This window comes from Accipiter gentilis, chromosome 19 (genome assembly GCF_929443795.1).
Source record: "Accipiter gentilis chromosome 19, bAccGen1.1, whole genome shotgun sequence".
NCBI lineage: Eukaryota > Metazoa > Chordata > Aves > Accipitriformes > Accipitridae > Astur > Astur gentilis.
Genome location: NC_064898.1, coordinates 21,997,828 through 22,016,202, shown reverse-complemented (window position 1 = coordinate 22,016,202; position 18,375 = coordinate 21,997,828). Strand labels below are relative to the sequence as shown.

The following is an 18,375-nucleotide window of genomic DNA, read 5'->3' as shown; positions in this document are numbered from 1 at the left end:
GTAGAGGAAAATGGGAGAACAATAAAATATTTTTTAAAAATCCGTAGTCAGCTTCAAGTAACAATGATTTAGTGGTATTTTAAAAGCACATGGTGGGTACTTGGGAGGGCTAGATTAGATATATATGGGAGGATTTTGCCAAATGTGAGTTCTCATAAGATTGCAATAGTAAATGTCAGGGAAAAAAAAAATAATTTCTCAAATGCCTTGAAGACATAGGGTCTTAAGAGATGAGTTGGTTTCGGGGGTTTTTTTATTACATCCCAGAATATTTCTGGATCATTCAGCGACATTGAAATACTTTTTATATATGTGGGTTGCAAGTAAATCACTCTCACTCCTTTCATTCATCCTCTTCAAGGCACACTTCTTCACAGAATCATGGGATCATGTAGATTGGAAGGAACTTGTGAAGTCATCATCTCTAACCCCTGCTCAAGGTAGGGCCAGTTAAAGCTGGTTCCTCAAGGCCTCGTTGAGTCCAGTTTTGAACACCTCAATACAAGAGATTTTGCAGCCACTGTGGTCCCCTGTTTTCAGTGTTTGACTACCCTCACGGTAACCTTTTTTTCCTTTGTAATGAGTCAGAAATTCCCATGCTTCAATTTGTGTCCCTCGCCCCTCATCCTCCACTCTCATCCTTTCCCCATGCACCTGTTTTCTCTACATCCTCTCATTAGGCAGCTGTAGACAGCAATCAGCCCCCTTCTTAGCTTTCTCTTAAGGCTGAACAGACCCGGTTCGTTCAGGTTTTCTTCATCCATCATGAGCTCCAGTCCCCTGACCAGCCTGGTGGCTCTCTGCTGGGCTTAATCCAGCATATCAATCTATTTCTTGTACTGGGGAGCTCAAAACTGGTCACTTGTAAGGTATGGTCTCACAAGTGCCAAATAGAGGTGAAGATCCACTTCCCTTAACTTACTGGCTACACTCTTGCTAGGAGCAGCCTTGTGTGTGGTCAACCTTCTTTGCCACAAGGGCACTCTCCTGACTTGTGTTTCACTCGCTGTACACCAGGACCTCCGAGTCTTTTTCCACTAGGCTCCTTTGTTGACTCCTAACCTTTACTGTTGCATAAAGCTATTTCTCCCCCAGTGCAGGACTTTGCATTTGCCTTTGTTGAACTGCATGAAGTTCCTGTGAACCCACTCCTCCAACCTGTCTAGGACACTCTGCATAGAAGCCCCGATCTCCAGATTATCAATCATTAACCCCCAGTTTAGTATTGTCTGCAAATTTGCTGTGATTGCGCCCCACCGCATCATCCAGGTTATCAGTAAAGGACATGAAACAGTACTGGCCCCAGTAGCAATCCCTGAGGGATGCCAGTAGTAACCTGCAGCCAGTTGGACTTTGTACCACTGGCTCTTTGAGCCAATGGCTAAGCCAACTTTCCACCTGCCTTGTAGTCCACTTACTCAGCTGTATTTCACCAGTTTGACTGTAAAGGTACTATGGGAAAACATGTCAAAAGCTTTGTAAAACGTTTACAGCATCGACAGCTCCCACGCAGCCAGTGATGTCATTGTAGAAAGCAATCGATTTGACCTGGTAAATACATGCTGGCTGTTCACAATTACCTTCTTCATGTGCTTGGATGTGGCTTCCAGGAGGATTTGCTCTGTCACCTTCCCAGGGACTAAGGTTAGGCAGACTGGCCTGTCGTTCCCTGGATCTTTCTTCTTGCCCTCCCTGAAGACAGGTGTGACCTTTATTCATCTCCAGTCATCAGGAACCTCCCCAGATCTCCGTAACTTTTCAAAGATGATAGAGAGCAGCCTCGCAATGACATTGGCGAGCTCCTCCCGCAGCCTTTGTTGCATCCCATCCGGTCTTGTGGACTTGTGTATGTCCAGTTAGCTTCAGTGCTCCCTAGCTGCTGTGCAGGGTACCGCTTCACTCCCACAGACTGCTGCTAAGCTTGGGGAACTGGGAAGCCTAAGGGCAGACGATATCAGTGAAAAAAACATGGCAAAAATAGCAATGAGTACCTCAGCATTTTCCACGTCCTTTGTCACTGTGTCCCCTGCTCCATGGAGCAGTGGAACCATATTTTCCTCAGCCTTCCTTTTGCTGCCAGTGTGCCTACCAAAGCCTTTCCTGTTAACCTTCACCTCCCTGTCTGGTTTCAACTCCAGCTGAGCTTTGGCTTTCCTCACACCAGCCCTGCATGCTCAAGCAATGTCTCTCTATTCCTCCGGGCAGCCCATCTGTGCTTCCACTTTTTGTACACTTCCTTTTTGTGTTGGAGCTCAGCTGGGAGTCCCTTGTACATCCATGCTGGCCTCCTGCCATGGTTGCCTGATTTTCTGTACATCAGAATGGACTGCTCTTTTTCTTAGAGGAGGTTCTCCGTGATGATCAACCAGCTGCTCCTGGGCCCCATGCCCTCTAGGGCAGTCTCCCATTGGATCCTGCCAAGATGATTCCCTAGTAAACCGAAATCTGCTTTCTTGAAGTCCAGGATTGTGATTCTACTGCTTGCCTTGGTCATTTCTCTCAAGATTTTCAACTCTACAGTCTTGTATTTGCTGCAGCCAAGACTGCACCTTCACATCTTCAACCAGTTCTTTCTTGTTTGCAGCAGGTCCAGCAGGACATCTCCCCTGGCATCTTTCTTCCTTGACATGCTTCAGGTAGTCTATATAAAACAGAAGGACCTCCACCCTCCTGCATTCTTCTGGTGCTGATTTTGGCAATCAGCTGGTCCAGGCAGCCCAGTACTTTTTCTTTTTTTTTTTTCCTCCAAGAGTAGGCAGTAGAGGATACTTAAGAAAGAATGTAAGAAATAGAGGTGGTTTAAAGAATTAGCCCAGGGTTTCTCAACTGTCTAGGTAACACTGAATTTTGCCATCCTAAATGTGAAGGGGCTGTGCTGGGAAAGGAGGATACTTGAAATAGAGAGCTAGTGAGCAGACAGATCAAGGAGCAGAACCCTGGAAAACTAAGCTTGTTGTTCCCACTGCCACCGGGAGCATGAAAAAGGCTGGAGGGGTATTCTCCTCAGGCAGTATCTGTTGCCCTCAAACCTCTCCCATTACTCAGTGGAGAAGCTATGAGTCTGAGTTTTTAGAGGTCCAGCATTTACAGTGGGGCCCTGGCCTTTGGGCTGCCCCTGATATCGTGCTGCCTTAGGTCACGGTTATTTTACCTGTGTACAGAGAGAGCCCTGCACCTAAGTTACCTGAGGCTGGCATCTGCTATATAAAAAGTGTTCCTTCTTATTGATATTAACTGTTTTCTATGTGTGTACAGGTCAGAATTGCTGAGTTAACTGGCAAAAGTAATTTTTTAAATTCTGTTAGCTCAATGGGAAGACATAGCCATGGCAACTGAGGTGGATTCTGTTCTGCTTCATGTATTGTCAAGAGCCCTGTCAGTTAATCTCCAATTACAGAGGCCGTTTTACTAGTATTTCTATTAAGAATCTGAAAACACAGCCGGATTTTCAGAACACCAGTTGAGTTTGTAAGTCTGACAGCTAATGTCGTAGTTTTTGTCTTATGAAAACAGCAAATTTAGAAACCAATGAAAAAGCATTAACACAGAAACCCATAGCATCCCTTCTGCATAATGGGAATGCAACAGCCAGAAAAGGCTGCAGTCTTTTTTCCCCTCTCACTTTTGAAAGATTAATGGGTCAAACCTTTAGCTGACTCATGCTCTGAAAGCAAGGAACAGCTCACACATTTAAATCTTGCCGCAGAAGCTCAGGATGATATGGATAAAAATCACATATTTTATCCATCAGCTAGAGCTAACAACCTGCATAAAAATGGAAGGTGTATATGAATCAGAAGGTTAGACAGCTGAGTTGATCTAACAACACTAATGAAGGAAGGATATCCAAACCTTCTCCATGTTCCCAGTTCTGGTTTTCCACCACTTCTCTTCCATGGATTCTGCTTTTCAAAAGGCTGTCAATAAGCCAGTTCATCTTTACTAACCCAGAAGAAAACTGATCAAGCACAAACTAACTTGATCTTTTCTGTTTAGCTAATGAACAAGACCAGACTTCTGCAAACTCTCTGACGACCACCAGAACTGGTGCAAGGGAAGGCTGGAAGTTGCAGCCGGGAGTGAAAGATGGCTGAGAAACAAGATCTCATCCTGATGGTAGTGGTGAGTTACAGCTCAGCAATCTCCTGAAATCTCCCTGTGTGCCAGTTTAGTTTGTGGTTTTGTCTTCAAGGGTGAAAGGGTTCGACCCAGGGTGTAGGACAGTCTGTGCCTCTCCAACAACTCTGCTGCTGTGATGAGAGAGGGGCAACAATGTGCAGTTAGCATCGGTAAAACCTAAACTCAGTCTGTGGTTTCACGGTCAGCAACAGCGCTGCTCAGGCAGTCCCATCCCACCCCATCCATCTAATTTCTTCTGCTTCCACCTGCCCTCCTGTTCTCTGCCAGGGAGTGATTTATATAGCTGTGTAATGAATCACACAGGTCAAACGATTTGGTAGAAGAAAACAAATATTTCTCCATTTTGCCTAGCTGTATTAGATCAGTTCCCTTGTTTGTTCATGATGTAGCTACACAAACAGTTCTGCTGGCGCAGTGCAGGGAGTGGCACATGGACAATTGGTGGGAAGAGAGGGAGGTCAGAGGAAAAAAGCCAGAATTACTTAAGCCAGAATCGTCACCAAAGAAATCCTCATGGACCCACAGCTCATGTGAACAGGGCCTTTACTCTAGTTTAAAGTGACCTTTCTTCCAGAATAGCTTGTTCTGTGTGTGAAGGAGCTCTCAATGAACCAGCAAGGCACGCTTACAGTTTTTGAAGCATATTTCCAAAGGGACTTTAGACCCCAGTTTATGGAAGAAATGTGGGGATCTGCAGCCCCACGCTGGCTCTGTGACAAAGTCCAAAAACAATGCAACCTCCATTATCAACAGGAACTCAGCTGCTGGTGTGACAGATATGCCTGTATCAGCAGCAATTAAAAATGTCCTAAATGCTCAGGGTTGATGTCCATCCTTTTGACCATCCTAGCACTTGTTCCTAGAAGTATGAATGGTTAAGTACTAAATCTATCTCCACAGCATCAAAGAATCTGAAAGACCAGTATAAGAAACTAATGTTCAGATAAACTGTATTTCACTTGCCCTGTCTGTATAGTGAACAGAAGTATGTGCAGCTGCCTCCCTAGAATTTTCTCCACAAATTCCCAAAAAACACTACAAGGACGATCCCCACCATGATTTGCATTCAACTTGGGACAGATGCAACAGGTCAGGACCACCCAGGGAAGCCCCATGCCCTCTTGGCACCTCTTGGGCAGGCTACCCTTGGCCTGGCTCCCTCCTTAACACCAGGGAATCCTCTTAAATAAACAACCCTGTTACACAGCCAGTCTGTGGGGAAGTCCATACAGAGTCAGGCCTTGCACCGTATTGTCTGTTCTGTGTGAGCATCACTCATCAAAGGAGCAGCTAATGCAAAAAATATATGGATAATTGAATAGAATTTTGCAAAATGTGGCTTCTGTTTTTTCTGTTTGTATGTAACTTTTGCCTTTTTTCCCATGCCCCACCCTAGTTTTTCTATGTAATTTACCATGACAATACACTTTCCCTTAAATATTTTTCTATGGAAATAGCCACACACAATGCTTAGCCCAAAATATTTTCCACTGAAACACACACAGCCAGGATGACTGTGTTGGCACTATCTTCAGAAGCTACTCACAGTGCTAAAATATCAGTGCAATGATTAGCTGCAACAAAATCTGATGATTTAGAAATGCCTTAGAGACCTACTTATTCTTTCTAATTCAGGCTTTCTTTAGCTGCATGGTGCAGGAATTGTTTTCTGGGAAAAAGGGTCTGACACCTAAGGTTAAGCTATATTTAAATAAATGGGTTATTCTCTCAGCTCATATTTCAGTTTAATTTTTCAGTAGTTGTACTGGAAAAAACTCCAAAATAACTGTGAAACCTCATAACAGGGTGCAGGCACAGATTTGCCAGCAGCACTAAGGGGGTAACGGTCCACACCAGCAGCTGCTGGAGCCGCTCCTGTGTCCTACCACCTCATGACTTTGCTGTTGCTCTTTCTTCTCCCAAGAACCCCACTCCCCAGGATCTACCTGTGTCTGTGATGACTGGCAGCTTTCTGTTCCTGAACCATTCCTCTGGTCACAGCAGTTTCTGTAAACTTGTTAACTCTCTAAAAAGAAGAAAGTCTTGGGTATTACTGGCTTTTCTTCCCACTTAGAGTATGGTTTCACCCTATTCCAATCCAATGCAGCCGCCGTTCCACTGTCACTCTCCCTCCTGCCCAGCCATGTGTTCCCTCCCCTCCATTATACGTGATGGCAAACCCATCACTTAAACCCATGAATTTAAACTGCATGGAACTGCACTGATGCTGCAAAGCTAGTCTAAGATTGTTGTTGCTAAAGCAAGGGGGCTGTCAGGGGGATTCCTGCCTTCGGTGCCTTTCCCCTGTTGCATGTAGCATGCAGGGAGAAGTTCACATGCACAAAGATTTATTAGTGGGGTTCATAGCTGAGGGCATACATTGAATCTAATAGCAAAATAAACTAAAGAGAGAGAAATTGAGAATGAGAAGGGAAAGGGAGAACTCTTCTCAGTGAGCAGCTGAGAAAAAAGGGGGGGAGGGAGGTGTCCCAGAAACCATCCTCTCCTGGACTCCTCTCCAGAGCTCCCCCCCTAGCGCTTTTGCCATAGTAATGGTATGATGTTTATTGGGATCCACCCAAATGCTATTGGTTGTAACCGCTTACATTGCAGGTGCTGCATGCTGGATGGTTGTTAAGCTTTATGCCCCCTGTAATGTAAACTAAAAGCTACAACCAAAGGGTAAGAAAAGGAGGGAAGAAGGGGTGATTGTCACACTGGTGGCAATCGCTTCCCATGAGAACCTGCCAAGAACTCTATCAGGGATTTGCAGGTGCAAGGTCGTAAGAATAACAGCATGAGAACAACAGCATGAGAAAAAGAAGGGAAAGGTACTGCCCCCGAGGCTCTGGGAAACATTGCCAAGGCAGCTGGGATGAGAGGACACGGAGCTGGGGCTGGAAAGCAGGTACGGAGTTGTAGATGGAAGGCCCTTAGCAATACAGAAGGCTAAGGCACCTAAGGCACTGGTGCAGCAGCCACAGGACACACTGCTGGTACCTGCTGTGTCCTTTCTATCAGTCACACAGCAACACACTGAGGTAGTGGAAGGCATAATAAAGGAGAATATTTTCTGGGCCAAAATGTCATTTTAGCTAGATGAAAGCCAGGCATGAAGCTACTTTTTTAGGGACCTTTCTCCTATGCCCAACACCTGTCTTGAGCCAACAGTACCGACTGTTTAGGTATGCAGTCAGACAGATCAGGGATCCAATCAGATTGAAAATTAACCAAGCCAAAAAGAATAGAGTAGTTCTAAGTACTACACCCAGCGCCAGAGAGAAGACAAGAGCAGAGAGGTGCATGGGACCATTTCTCTGAGCAACAGCAAGGGCTGAGTTTTTCTTAAGTGCGTTGCGAGCATACACTTCCAGCTACACTTTCTTGTCCTCTTCCTTGTGTTTGCACAAGCTCCACAGTGACCTGGTTCAGGGCATGCATCTAGCCACGAGCTATACTTCTTCTCTTTGTGCTGTTTTAGTTTTCCTCCAACCTGGCTTACCACTTGGCTACACAAGTAGTTGTGTTGGCCTGACAGAAGAGGCTGTGCAGGGGTACGAGCAAGTGCCAAAGGGAAGGTAGGGAACAGAATACATAAGCTGATGCTGCTTTTAAAAATAACAGGTTAAACCATAGCCCAACATGGCTTCGCGCCACTTTTCCACTTGAAGACCTTAAAAGGTTTGGAAATGACAGACTTGGTCTGTATCTGTGTTGGGTACTACCAGACTAGCACAGCGCTGTTGCAATTGCGTTATACTGTTCCTTGCTGCCATCCTTTATTGGTATAGCAGCATTACCAAGTGGGACTCTCCCTCGTTAAGTCTTTTTCAATCTAGTCACTAATAATTTAGCTGTTGGAATGGAAAATGGGCACATTCCACATGGAAATGACAGAGGTGGGAGGGGACTGAAAATACACTGGGGTATAGGATTAGAATTCCAAAAGCTCTTTGCATATTTCTAAAAGGGTCTGAAAATAGCTTTTTAATGGAGATAAATTCGAGATACTACACTTAGGCAGAAACATTCAACTGCACAAGCATGGGACAGAAAACACACCAGTAAGGACCAGGTTTCAGGAAGGAGGCTGAGGGGATTATAACAGATAGAGTTGAATAATGTCAGCTACTGCAGCTAAGGTCTCATCTGTTTATCCAGTTCCAGGCACTACACTTCAAGAACAATATGAGTCAGCTGGAGACTGTCCAGAGAAGAACCAGCAGGAATGATGAGAGGGTTGAAACCATGACCTGCAATGGAAAAATGGAACAAACTGGACCTTCTTACCCTAAACAACAGAAATCTGAGAAGAGATATGGTAATGGACATGAAAGAAATGAATGGCCATTGAAAAGAAGAAATAATTTATTTTCTATAGGACAAAAAGCAATGGGCTTTAATTACAGTAAAGAGGATTCCATTTACATATCAGAAACTATAGGAATATATAATGAATAGGAATAGATTACTGTGCAGGATGGTATATGGAGACTTTAAGGTTAGAGAAATGTCAGTCAGGAATATTTTAGGTATAACTGATCCTATATAAGGCCAATGAGGTCAATGACCTCTTGAGTTTGCTTCTATACAGGCATGTTCCAGGTGCAGGACAGACAAAAAAGGAAGCACAGAATTAACAGGGATTAGTAGACAATACTGTAGTCAACAGATTACATAGCAGCAGAAATCAGGGGAAAGTCTCATTGGCCTGTTTCCTTTACCTTTAGGGCCATGGTAAGATTTGAGCTCAAGGTAGCTACATATTTCTGCTAATCCTTGAGAAACTAAAAGTTATTGTTTCTGTAGTGAGTATGTTGGCTTATTGCTGGGAAGTGGTTTATAAAGTTGGCTGGTAGAAAAAAATTGACTGCGAAAACTGTGGAACCTTCAGATCCTTTCTGCTTACTATGGCCTATACTTGGCTGTTTGCTGTGACTCTCACAGATGAAAACAGTGTTGTTAAACAATGATAGGAATAGCCTTCTTATTTTTTTAGTTCAGCCTCAAACTGAAGGCCTGCTTTTAAATTGTGTAGCCAAGTGCACAGACAGTCCGAGTGCATACATGCTAACCGTTCCTAATCATGGTTTCATGTAAATAGTCAGATGGCAGGCAGGCATCTAGCTTTGTGCATGCGAAGCAGCTGCACAGCTGCATGCTGAATTTCAGGCTGAGCATCAGGCACTTCGCATCAACTCTTCTCCCACCTGGTACCACTCATTTGCCGTTGGGCTGCACATTACCCACGCTGCTGGCTATGGATCGACTCTTAACATCTTAACTACATCTAAAGGAGATGTTAAATAGACGGAAATGGCACTCCAGAGGGTACCAGAAATGTTTACAACTTTTAACTATATATTGTCTGTTGTTCAACTATATTTGGTGGAAGTCATCAGGGCCAGATCCAGCTATGAGCAAGAGAATCCCTTAGCCCGCTTCCTTCAGGATTATTATCAAAAGACAACCACAGAAAACCCTTTTAAGAAAATAAATTGGGTTTCTTGTAATAAAATAAAGATATTTGTATACTTTTAATCTTGTCAGATGTCTATCTGAGATATAGACTGCAAGATCACTGTCACTAGTTTCTGACTAGCTACGGACAACTTGCTTTTTTCACTTCCATGTGTAAAACTGAAGGAAATAATAATGCTGATTTCTTTGCTAATGGACTTTGGACCCTATTGAGGGAAAGTGCTCTTTTAAGAGCTGCTTTATTATTTTCAGGAGAAAAACAGATTTTTAAGGACTCAGAGAGCTTTTGAGATGACTTGCTGAGAAAATTGCAGCTCTAAGACTGCATGAAAAGCTTGTTATTCAGCCTTCATTCACATATAGCATCTGTTGTATCTAACTGAATTTGCTTCTTTCTACTTACCTTTCACTTGGTACTAAAGCATACTTCTTTCTCCCATAATTTGTAGTTCTGCTTTTATATAACACAACCTGAATTAGATGCAAAGAATGTTGAATTGGAGGTAATCATAGCTAAGGGGCTTCAGACAGAGGCAGGCTGACCTCAGAGGAGGGTTCAGCAGAAGTAGGATGCTGTCCTGGACGCTAGGTCATCAGGAGCTGCAATATTCCAGCCAAAATATTGCCACTGACAAGGAAAGCATATGAACGTATACCCTAACCTGTTCCATAGTGGAGCTTGATAGCTGTTCCATTTACACTTCTCAGACTTTTAAGAATAGAAGGGGTATTATATCATCCAGCTTGACCTCCTGTTTCATAAGCACAACAGAATTTTACTGAGTTAGTTAGTTGAGCCCAAAATCTCATGTTTATTAAAAGTATTTTCCACAAAGACATCCAGTCCTGAGCTGAAGACTTGAAGAAATGGAAAATCTACTGCTTCCTCTGGTAGTCTGTTCCACTGGTTAATCACTCTCACAGTTGAACAATTGTGCCTTACTTCTCAAGTGAAATTTGCCTGGCTCCAGCTCTTACCATCTCTTCTCGCTATGTCTCTCTCCACTAAAATAAAGAGACATGGTATTTCTTCCCTGTAAGAATAAATTTTGTTATAAAGCCACATAGTAGTCTGTTTCTGGGGTTGTTTTTTTTTAAAGATAAAACACACAGGCTCTTTAAGGGTAGAAACCAGCATGCATATTGTAAACAGCTATGACCACAGGAGTACTTGCTGCAGGTACCCTGTGTACCCAGCCCATCAAACCTCTGGCCATCTTCCTCCCCTGGAGGTTCCTGTCCCCTGTCTGCTGGCAGACCTGTCTCTCAGTCCCCAGTAGCTGGATTTGCTTAATTCCCGTAGCAGTAAGTGTCCTGGTTCCCTGTGACTGAACAGGGCAGCTCTACTGGCAGATCTTGGGCAATAGCACCGTTTGGTGGGAGGAGGAGGCTGGGGACCAGCAGCTAGCACAGCTGGGCACAGGAAAGGATCTCCATCCACAGCCATGGGGCTCTGGCCCACAGTGGTTGTCCAACTCTGATCACAATTCGGTGACAATTGCCACAGCCCCGGTCAGTCCCTGGCTATATGATCCCGTCTTGTTCCTAGTGCCACTCTCATGCTCATATGACCCTCGATGACCCACTCCAAGGCAATAAATCAGCAGAAAGCTTTCACGTTTTTTCCCCCTGAAGTAGTTTCCTACCACTTTGGTGCCCAGAACCAGCTCATCAAGGGACTGGACAATTTCCAGTGTCAACACAATGGAGGACATTGAAATCTGTGTTCATATTATAGGTGTCAGCCCCCACAGCCGTTTTTAATCTGCCTGTGATTGTGAGTCACAACCCTAAGTTTCTCTGACCTCATAGCGAAACGCCACAGTTCAACAGCATTCTCACAATTCATCCTTAGAGCTAAAACCACCTCAAAGCTGACCACTCTATTTATAAAGTCAAGTTTCAATACAATACAGACACATGGAAGAGGTAATATTAGGACTGCATTTTCAAATTGTTTTTGGAGGAGCCCTGCCTACATCTTGGACTACACACCACAAAGAAAACTGGAGGTCAGCATATTTTCGAGGTCCCTGAAGATACCCACTGGAATGAAGCCACTTTGTTAAAAGACCTGAACTGGAGGCCAGAGGTTTAGGGAGAAGGTCCCAGTTAGCAACCTTGACTAAATCTTCAGCAGCTGCACATCAGGATAATGTACAGGCTTCTGCAGAACAGCATTATTTTACTCTTGGCTCAACAATGAGATGTTTAAATACTGGAAAAGAAAAGAATGACTGCTTTGTTTTGGCTTAAGATTTGTAACAATGGTGATCATCTAGCTTTTGTTTTCTTTTACCCAGGGAATGGCACTTCACAGTTAAAGAAGGTGTAATATCTTAACGATACTCACGCTCCTACACAGATTCCCACAGCAGCTGAACAGGCACCGGCCGCCAGGCTGCTGGTCACGATCCTCTGTCTTTCCCTTGTGCATGTTCATTTCATATGCACTATAGTTTTGATTTATAGCAATTTGTAAAGTAATAAATTCCTTACCAAAAGCTGGTGACACACCCTCCAGAAGGGGAAGTCTCAAAAGCTTTTGAGTAAAGAATATAATTCACATATCTCTGTTTTCTAATATAATCCCAGGAATTATTATGGTTTACATTGGCATGGTTTTATTTTTTAAATAGATGTTGGAGTGTAGCCAGCTGACACAAACAATCAAAACAGAGTTATCTACCTTGTTTCTAGGTTGAAGAAATGTGTCCAGTACTAAAACCAGAATGTACTTTGCTTTACAATTTCACAGCAATTAAAGATATGGCTGACTTTAAATGCATATGCACACGCTGTTATTATGTATACAGCATTTCCGCACCTTCTCAGCTGTAATTACATGCCGCAGTTCTATCAAAGAGTTTAACACTGTGCTGAGCTTGCAAAGACAAAAAGGCTAGAAGGAAATCGAGAATTCCCAGCAAATTCTGCCTTCAGTGGGAGCCTTTTTTCGTATTGAGAGTGTACCATTTCAGAGATGTCTGAAGACAAAGGTTTTATTACACACATTTTTCCCACGTAATAGCTACAGCACAAGATACTTCAAGTGTCACTGTAGTGAGAGGGAGGATCTGAAGGTCTTTTACAAAAAAATTACAAACACTGCATCAAGATTAAGCAGATCCCACTATCTCATCCTGTTGACAATCAAAGCCAAACAAGGTGATTCAATATAGATGTCTAAATTTTTCTGACATCATCTTTAACCAGGATGTCCACCAAAGTGTTGGTGCTTGCATAGGATTTATCATACTGGACCTGAATTGTGATCTGTTTACTTAAGTATCCTCTCCTTGGTAACAGCCAGATCCTATAAAACCAGGTGCATGAATACTTGCAGTTAGTGGTTTCTCCCTGACAGTATCACTTACAGTTCAGCTACATTCATGCCATGGAATTTTAGGGTTTATATCTCTTCCATACCATAATTCGATCTCTATTCCTTTAAGTGAGGATGTTCACATTTTTTGTGAAAATTGTCAGAAAATACAAAAAATTCAGAAAATACTTTCTTCAGCCCAGCTAATCTCTCACCCTAATACCTTGTAAGTCAGTGGAGGTCGTGTAGTATTTGAAATAATATTTCCCTCCTTCCTTTCACGCTCACCACTATTCTGTTTCAGTGAATGGCTTCTTGTGAAAAGCACATGAAAGGAAGAATCCCAATGTGCCTCTTTTAAGTATTCATTTCATGCATTTCATCATAGTCTCCCCTCGTTGTCCCGTTTCTAAAATTAAGTTTCAGCATTTTTCCTTTAATACCCAAGGTTTTCCATTCTTACATGATTTTTTACTGCCCATCTCTCAACCTTTCTTTCAGCTATATTCTTTATTTGACACAGTGGCCAAGCTGAGCACATTATTCTAGAATATCCCTTCAGAAAGTCTTTGCTCTGTCTCCAGGTCTCCCCTTCCTTAAATAATACTGACTAGTCTGCAGGTTTTGCCTCCCTACTTCTCACCTCTTTTCCAGCTCAGTAATGAACATTCATAAATCCATGCACACCACTCCAAACAAGGAACATAATACGAATAGCCCCCAGATGGCAGTTTTACAGATAATAATACAAGTTGTTTTTCTTATTACGTAACCAAGAGTTTAATTTGGGTAGAAAATGCTTTATTGATGTCTGGTTTATGATGCTCTTCCTTTGGAAGAGTCACGGCAAGTAAAAAGAGCATTTATTCTCTCATTTAATCTTTCTCACCAGAACAGATGTAGGGACAGCTTTGCTTCTGGCATTTATGACAGAGTAGCTGACACTGTCCCCATCATCACTCCCAGGTCTGTATAACGTTATTACAGCAAAAGTGCAAGTACGTAGTAGGACACCAAGCTGTGAGGACTGGGATGTCTCCTGCCATTCAGCAGCGTGGCACGGCTGTGCTGAGTAGTGTGGCTTCTACTCCGAACTCTTGGCTACTCAGTGTTAACTCTTGGCCGTGATCAACGTGGGTGGAGTGAGTACTGATTTCTCCCATCTCTGGCCTGTGATGGTATTTTACTTCTCTCAAATAGGTTAGTTATTCCTTGTAAAGAACTTGTTCAAAGGCTCACTCAAGTCCAACTCTCTGTGATCTGATTCTTCTCCTCTTCCTATTTCATTGATGGATTCAGAGTACTATAATGTAAGGGTGAGACATAAATTTCCTTTTCAAAAGATGTGTAAGGATTGTCATATTTTGATCATCTTTCTAGTTTATCATTCCATTTTGAATTGTAGCTTAACCGGTATTCCAGGCACCGAAGCATGGCTTCGCTACTAGCTGTGTACATCAGCTGCCCACGTTCTTTCTGAAGAGTAGGCAGTTTTAGTCTGTGACCCGTTACCTTCCTCTAGATTCAGCTGTGACACTGGAAGTTATCACTCCCAAATGATGTTCTTCGCTGCCGCTCTTCCGTGGATTCCTGACCCCTCATATCTGTCAGCTGAGTTGTTTTTGTAAACACTTCTAAACCCATCTCTGGCAAAGTGACCTAGAATGTGAAAATGAATTATTTAAACTTTCTAAGCCAAGTTGGCTGCTTTTCACTTAAATGGGTTAGGAAGCACTCCCACTGCTTCACCAGAAGAAACCCATGATATTTTAAAAGGGAAGAAAGAATAGCAGCCTTGGTGGGGAGACACAATGACACAGGCAGAAGTGGTCACTTCTTCCACCAACAGCTGGCTCTGGAAGAGAACATCTGTCTATAGACTCTGGCAGCTGGGCTGTTGGCCTGTGGAGCCTAAGACAGTAAAGTCTGTGGCTGGGACTGAGAGAAGAAACACCAGGAGACCCAGGGTGGTGAGTTAAAAGTAGATTTACAGGACTCAAGGGCAGTGGCTCACATGTACCTGCCAGATACTTGTCCTGGAACATATACAAGGAGAGGGAAGTTAGCTGCTAGGTAAAGGAGGCAATTTGATCTGGTTAGCGTTTGGAGGACTCTGCAGCAGAAAAGTTTCAGGGACCTTTAGCCCTTTGAAGAGCTTTTCCCTTTGTTCTTACACAGGAATGATCTAGAGGTGACACTGAATTGGTATTACCCTGCTGATTAGCACAGGGACTCTCAGTTCTCAGCTGGAAGGATGTAGTCCTGGGGAACATTCACAACTAGGCAAAATAAGTGCTTTCTAACTTTGCACATTGCTGGGTAGAATACTTATAGCCACAATACATCGCTTTCACCAATACTTAAAGATGATTCTATGAAAAATTAGACATGTACACGCATTCCAAGGCTATCCAGACTTAAAATTGGCAAGGCCAAAATAGGTTTTTGGAAAGAACATAAAACATTGCGCTTCAGATTTAATCCTAGTAGCTGGTCTACCAATATGACATTCATATGGGATGCATTTTTCTACTTCTGCTTTCTGCAGGGCATCTTCTCCAGAAAAATGACAGTGGATAAGATCAGGAACATCTCTACTATACAGATTTGCAAGTATGGATCAGCACTTACTAGAGGATGCTCTACACCATCTGCATGATATAGACAAACATTCAGGAGAGTGTGAGCTAGAGGAGCTAGATTTAAGTCCAACCAGGACGTGCTACTAGGGCAACCATGGGGCTGACAATGCCTCTGTTTTACACCTAAGAAAGCAGTGAAAGGTTAAATGAAGCAGATATTGCTGATGCTCCTTTTCAGAGACAAATATTGGAGTTTCCAGACACAAAATAAACATGAATTCCCCTGTCCTCTCAACACTGAAACACTGGATGAGCATTCACAAGCATGCTGTATAGTTTTATTGGCATCTCATTGGATCTTAAACTCTTTCAAAGCTCTACAGTGAGTATCCATGGTTTTTGAGTCATGCTACCATTTATTCTACACTCCCATAACTTCCTTCCTTAGCCTTTGCTAATAACCTCATTTTTCTCCCATTCTCTGCCATTTCCCAGCATGCTTTGTGAAGAAAACTGATGCTAAAATATAACCTAATTTCTTTGCACTGTCTTCTCATCCTTCACCATTCCCCTCACTCCCTGACTGCACCATGAACAGGATTCACAGGCAATTTACCATCATTACATTTCCTATACATCCTATGCAAAACATCATGCATATAGGTTGGAAAGCTAAGCAGATGCCAGATGGAAGGTTGTCCTGATTCCTTCCTCCTGTGAAATCATTCTGTACCCTGTTCTGTGGGACAAAATCGCATGTGATTATGTAAATAAAGATGTAATCCTAACATACATGCTATAGTTGAACAACTAGTACCCTTATTCCTTAGGTTTTCAGGGAAGAAGAAAGAAATAAATATATCACATGTAGAACCATCGTGAATCTTGGCCCACCTGCTTGACTGCTCAGGCTGCTTGGACTATAAGGACAAATTATATTTATTGGCAGTACAAAGAGGTAATTGTCCCATAGCAACTGTCAGCATACATACTCTGTGCTGGAATACAGTTACTCAAGTATTTTCAGGCAATTTAGATGGGATTCATTGCCCCCAGTGCCCTGTGTCCATAGCAGAGATGTCTCTGTCTCAGCTAATCACCTTGGGGTTCAAGTGCAACCAGTGGAGGAGGCAGCACCATTCATCTACTCTGGTTTAGACATTTACTTTAGGATGGGGAGATTTCTGTCCTATGTGTTTTGCTAAGAGTGTAGTAAAGCGATGCAATACAGTCCAAGACTATTAATCTTACAATTGAAAAAGGAAAAAAAAAAAAAAAAGATTAGGTTAACTCAGGGCTTAATATTACAGTCTTTAGTTCTTCTCAGACCACATTCATACCTGATGTGAACAGGCCCCTGTTGACCAGATCCTATTAAATAAAGTCTGGAATTTTCAAGTGTAAATTGAAAAAGATTTGCTTTGAAACAGTGCTGTGTTACATAGAAAGGTGACTAATTTCACAGTGCTGCACAGACACTGCATCAGATCAAGACACTGGTGAAGAGAAGTGCCAGTGCCCAGAATTGTAATAGAGAAAGTTGAGTGCAGTTGTTACCAGAATGTCAGGATCAACAGATTTGAAGCAGCAGCAATCACTGCAGTCAAATGACTAACATCAGACAAGTTCACTGCCTTTCCTAAAAGTACTTGTGCGGATGGTGAAACACCAAGCTGAAGATTAGGTCCTCGTCCACAGACAAAATAATGAGTCGAGCACAAATTGCTGCTGCCGAGCACAAAAGGGAGTTAGAAAAACTATTAAGCATATCTCTTGTCCTTGAGAAAAAGAGGTTTATTTCCATTCCACCAGGTATTCTCCTCCCTTTTTTTGGAGAATTGATATTCTTGCATCTGGAGCCCTTTCTTTATCAGAATAAAACATTTCTGCCCATCTGCAAAAGCTTTTGGGCATCATGCCAGATCAACAGGATTTCCCAACATATAAGGCATGTTTAGCAGAGAGGAGAAAACAGTTATGCAGAGGCACAGGGCACACAAGACAAGGCAAAACTGTTGAGATGCCTACAAAAGGCTTGGCAGAGTTCAGCAGAAATGCTGACTGATTGCACTGAGCTGGAGCTTGTAAGGATTTCTATTCCTGATGAACCCCCTATAGCCATCTATATCCATTTCTGAGCGGCTCCGTTCAGCCACAGCCTGCATTGACAGGTGCTTTAACCCTAGAGCAGGCACAGATAGATGTTTAATGTTTAATGGTGACAGGCACCTAAGCTAGTTCCTTGATCAACTGTTGTTGCCCCCTGACAGGGCTCAGTTTTCATACATTTGGGCAAAACAAGTTCAGTGAATACATAGTTCTCACCTCTCAAAGATAGTTGCAGTATTAATTACTGCTGTGTAGTAGTTGAATCCTTCCACGTATTATCTCCTCACCTAGATTTTACTGGAGATAAAACAGATAAAACACAAAACAAAAGACCTGAAGAAACTGCAGCTCTGTAAATGACACCCTAGTTTCAAACATGAGGGTTGTTTCAAGGTAGGATAGGAGACCTAGAAGGACTTTTTCGAAGTAGGATATTTATCTCATAAGACTGTAATCACAGCTGTAACTGCTCTGTGTGGGTTCCAGGCTAGGATGGCACTTGTTAGCCACTCCATAAAATCAGGGGTTTTCTTTCTGTTCTGAAGGAATTCCTTATGAGGTGTTTAAATAGCTCTTTCAAGAACTCCATCGGCTTAAGTAGAATAGCATCCTTTGGTAAAAATAATCCTTAGATTACTGATGTAGCAATGATTGTGTTCTTTCTAGACCAAATGTAGTGGTACCTCAGGGCTTGGCTGTTTATTACACCTTTCCTGGTGTGTTTTATCTGTTTCTTGT

The 18,375-nt window shown here is 42.8% G+C and overlaps 1 long non-coding RNA gene across 1 annotated transcript; it reads left to right on the top strand.

Annotated features, from left to right (window-relative positions):
• Positions 1-343: 343 nt before the first annotated feature.
• Positions 344-9,785, top strand: LOC126048318 (uncharacterized). The gene is made up of 3 exons (XR_007508836.1): positions 344-440; positions 3,997-4,122; positions 8,302-9,785. It is a non-coding gene; the product is annotated as an uncharacterized LOC126048318 (long non-coding RNA).
• Positions 9,786-18,375: the final 8,590 nt, after the last annotated feature.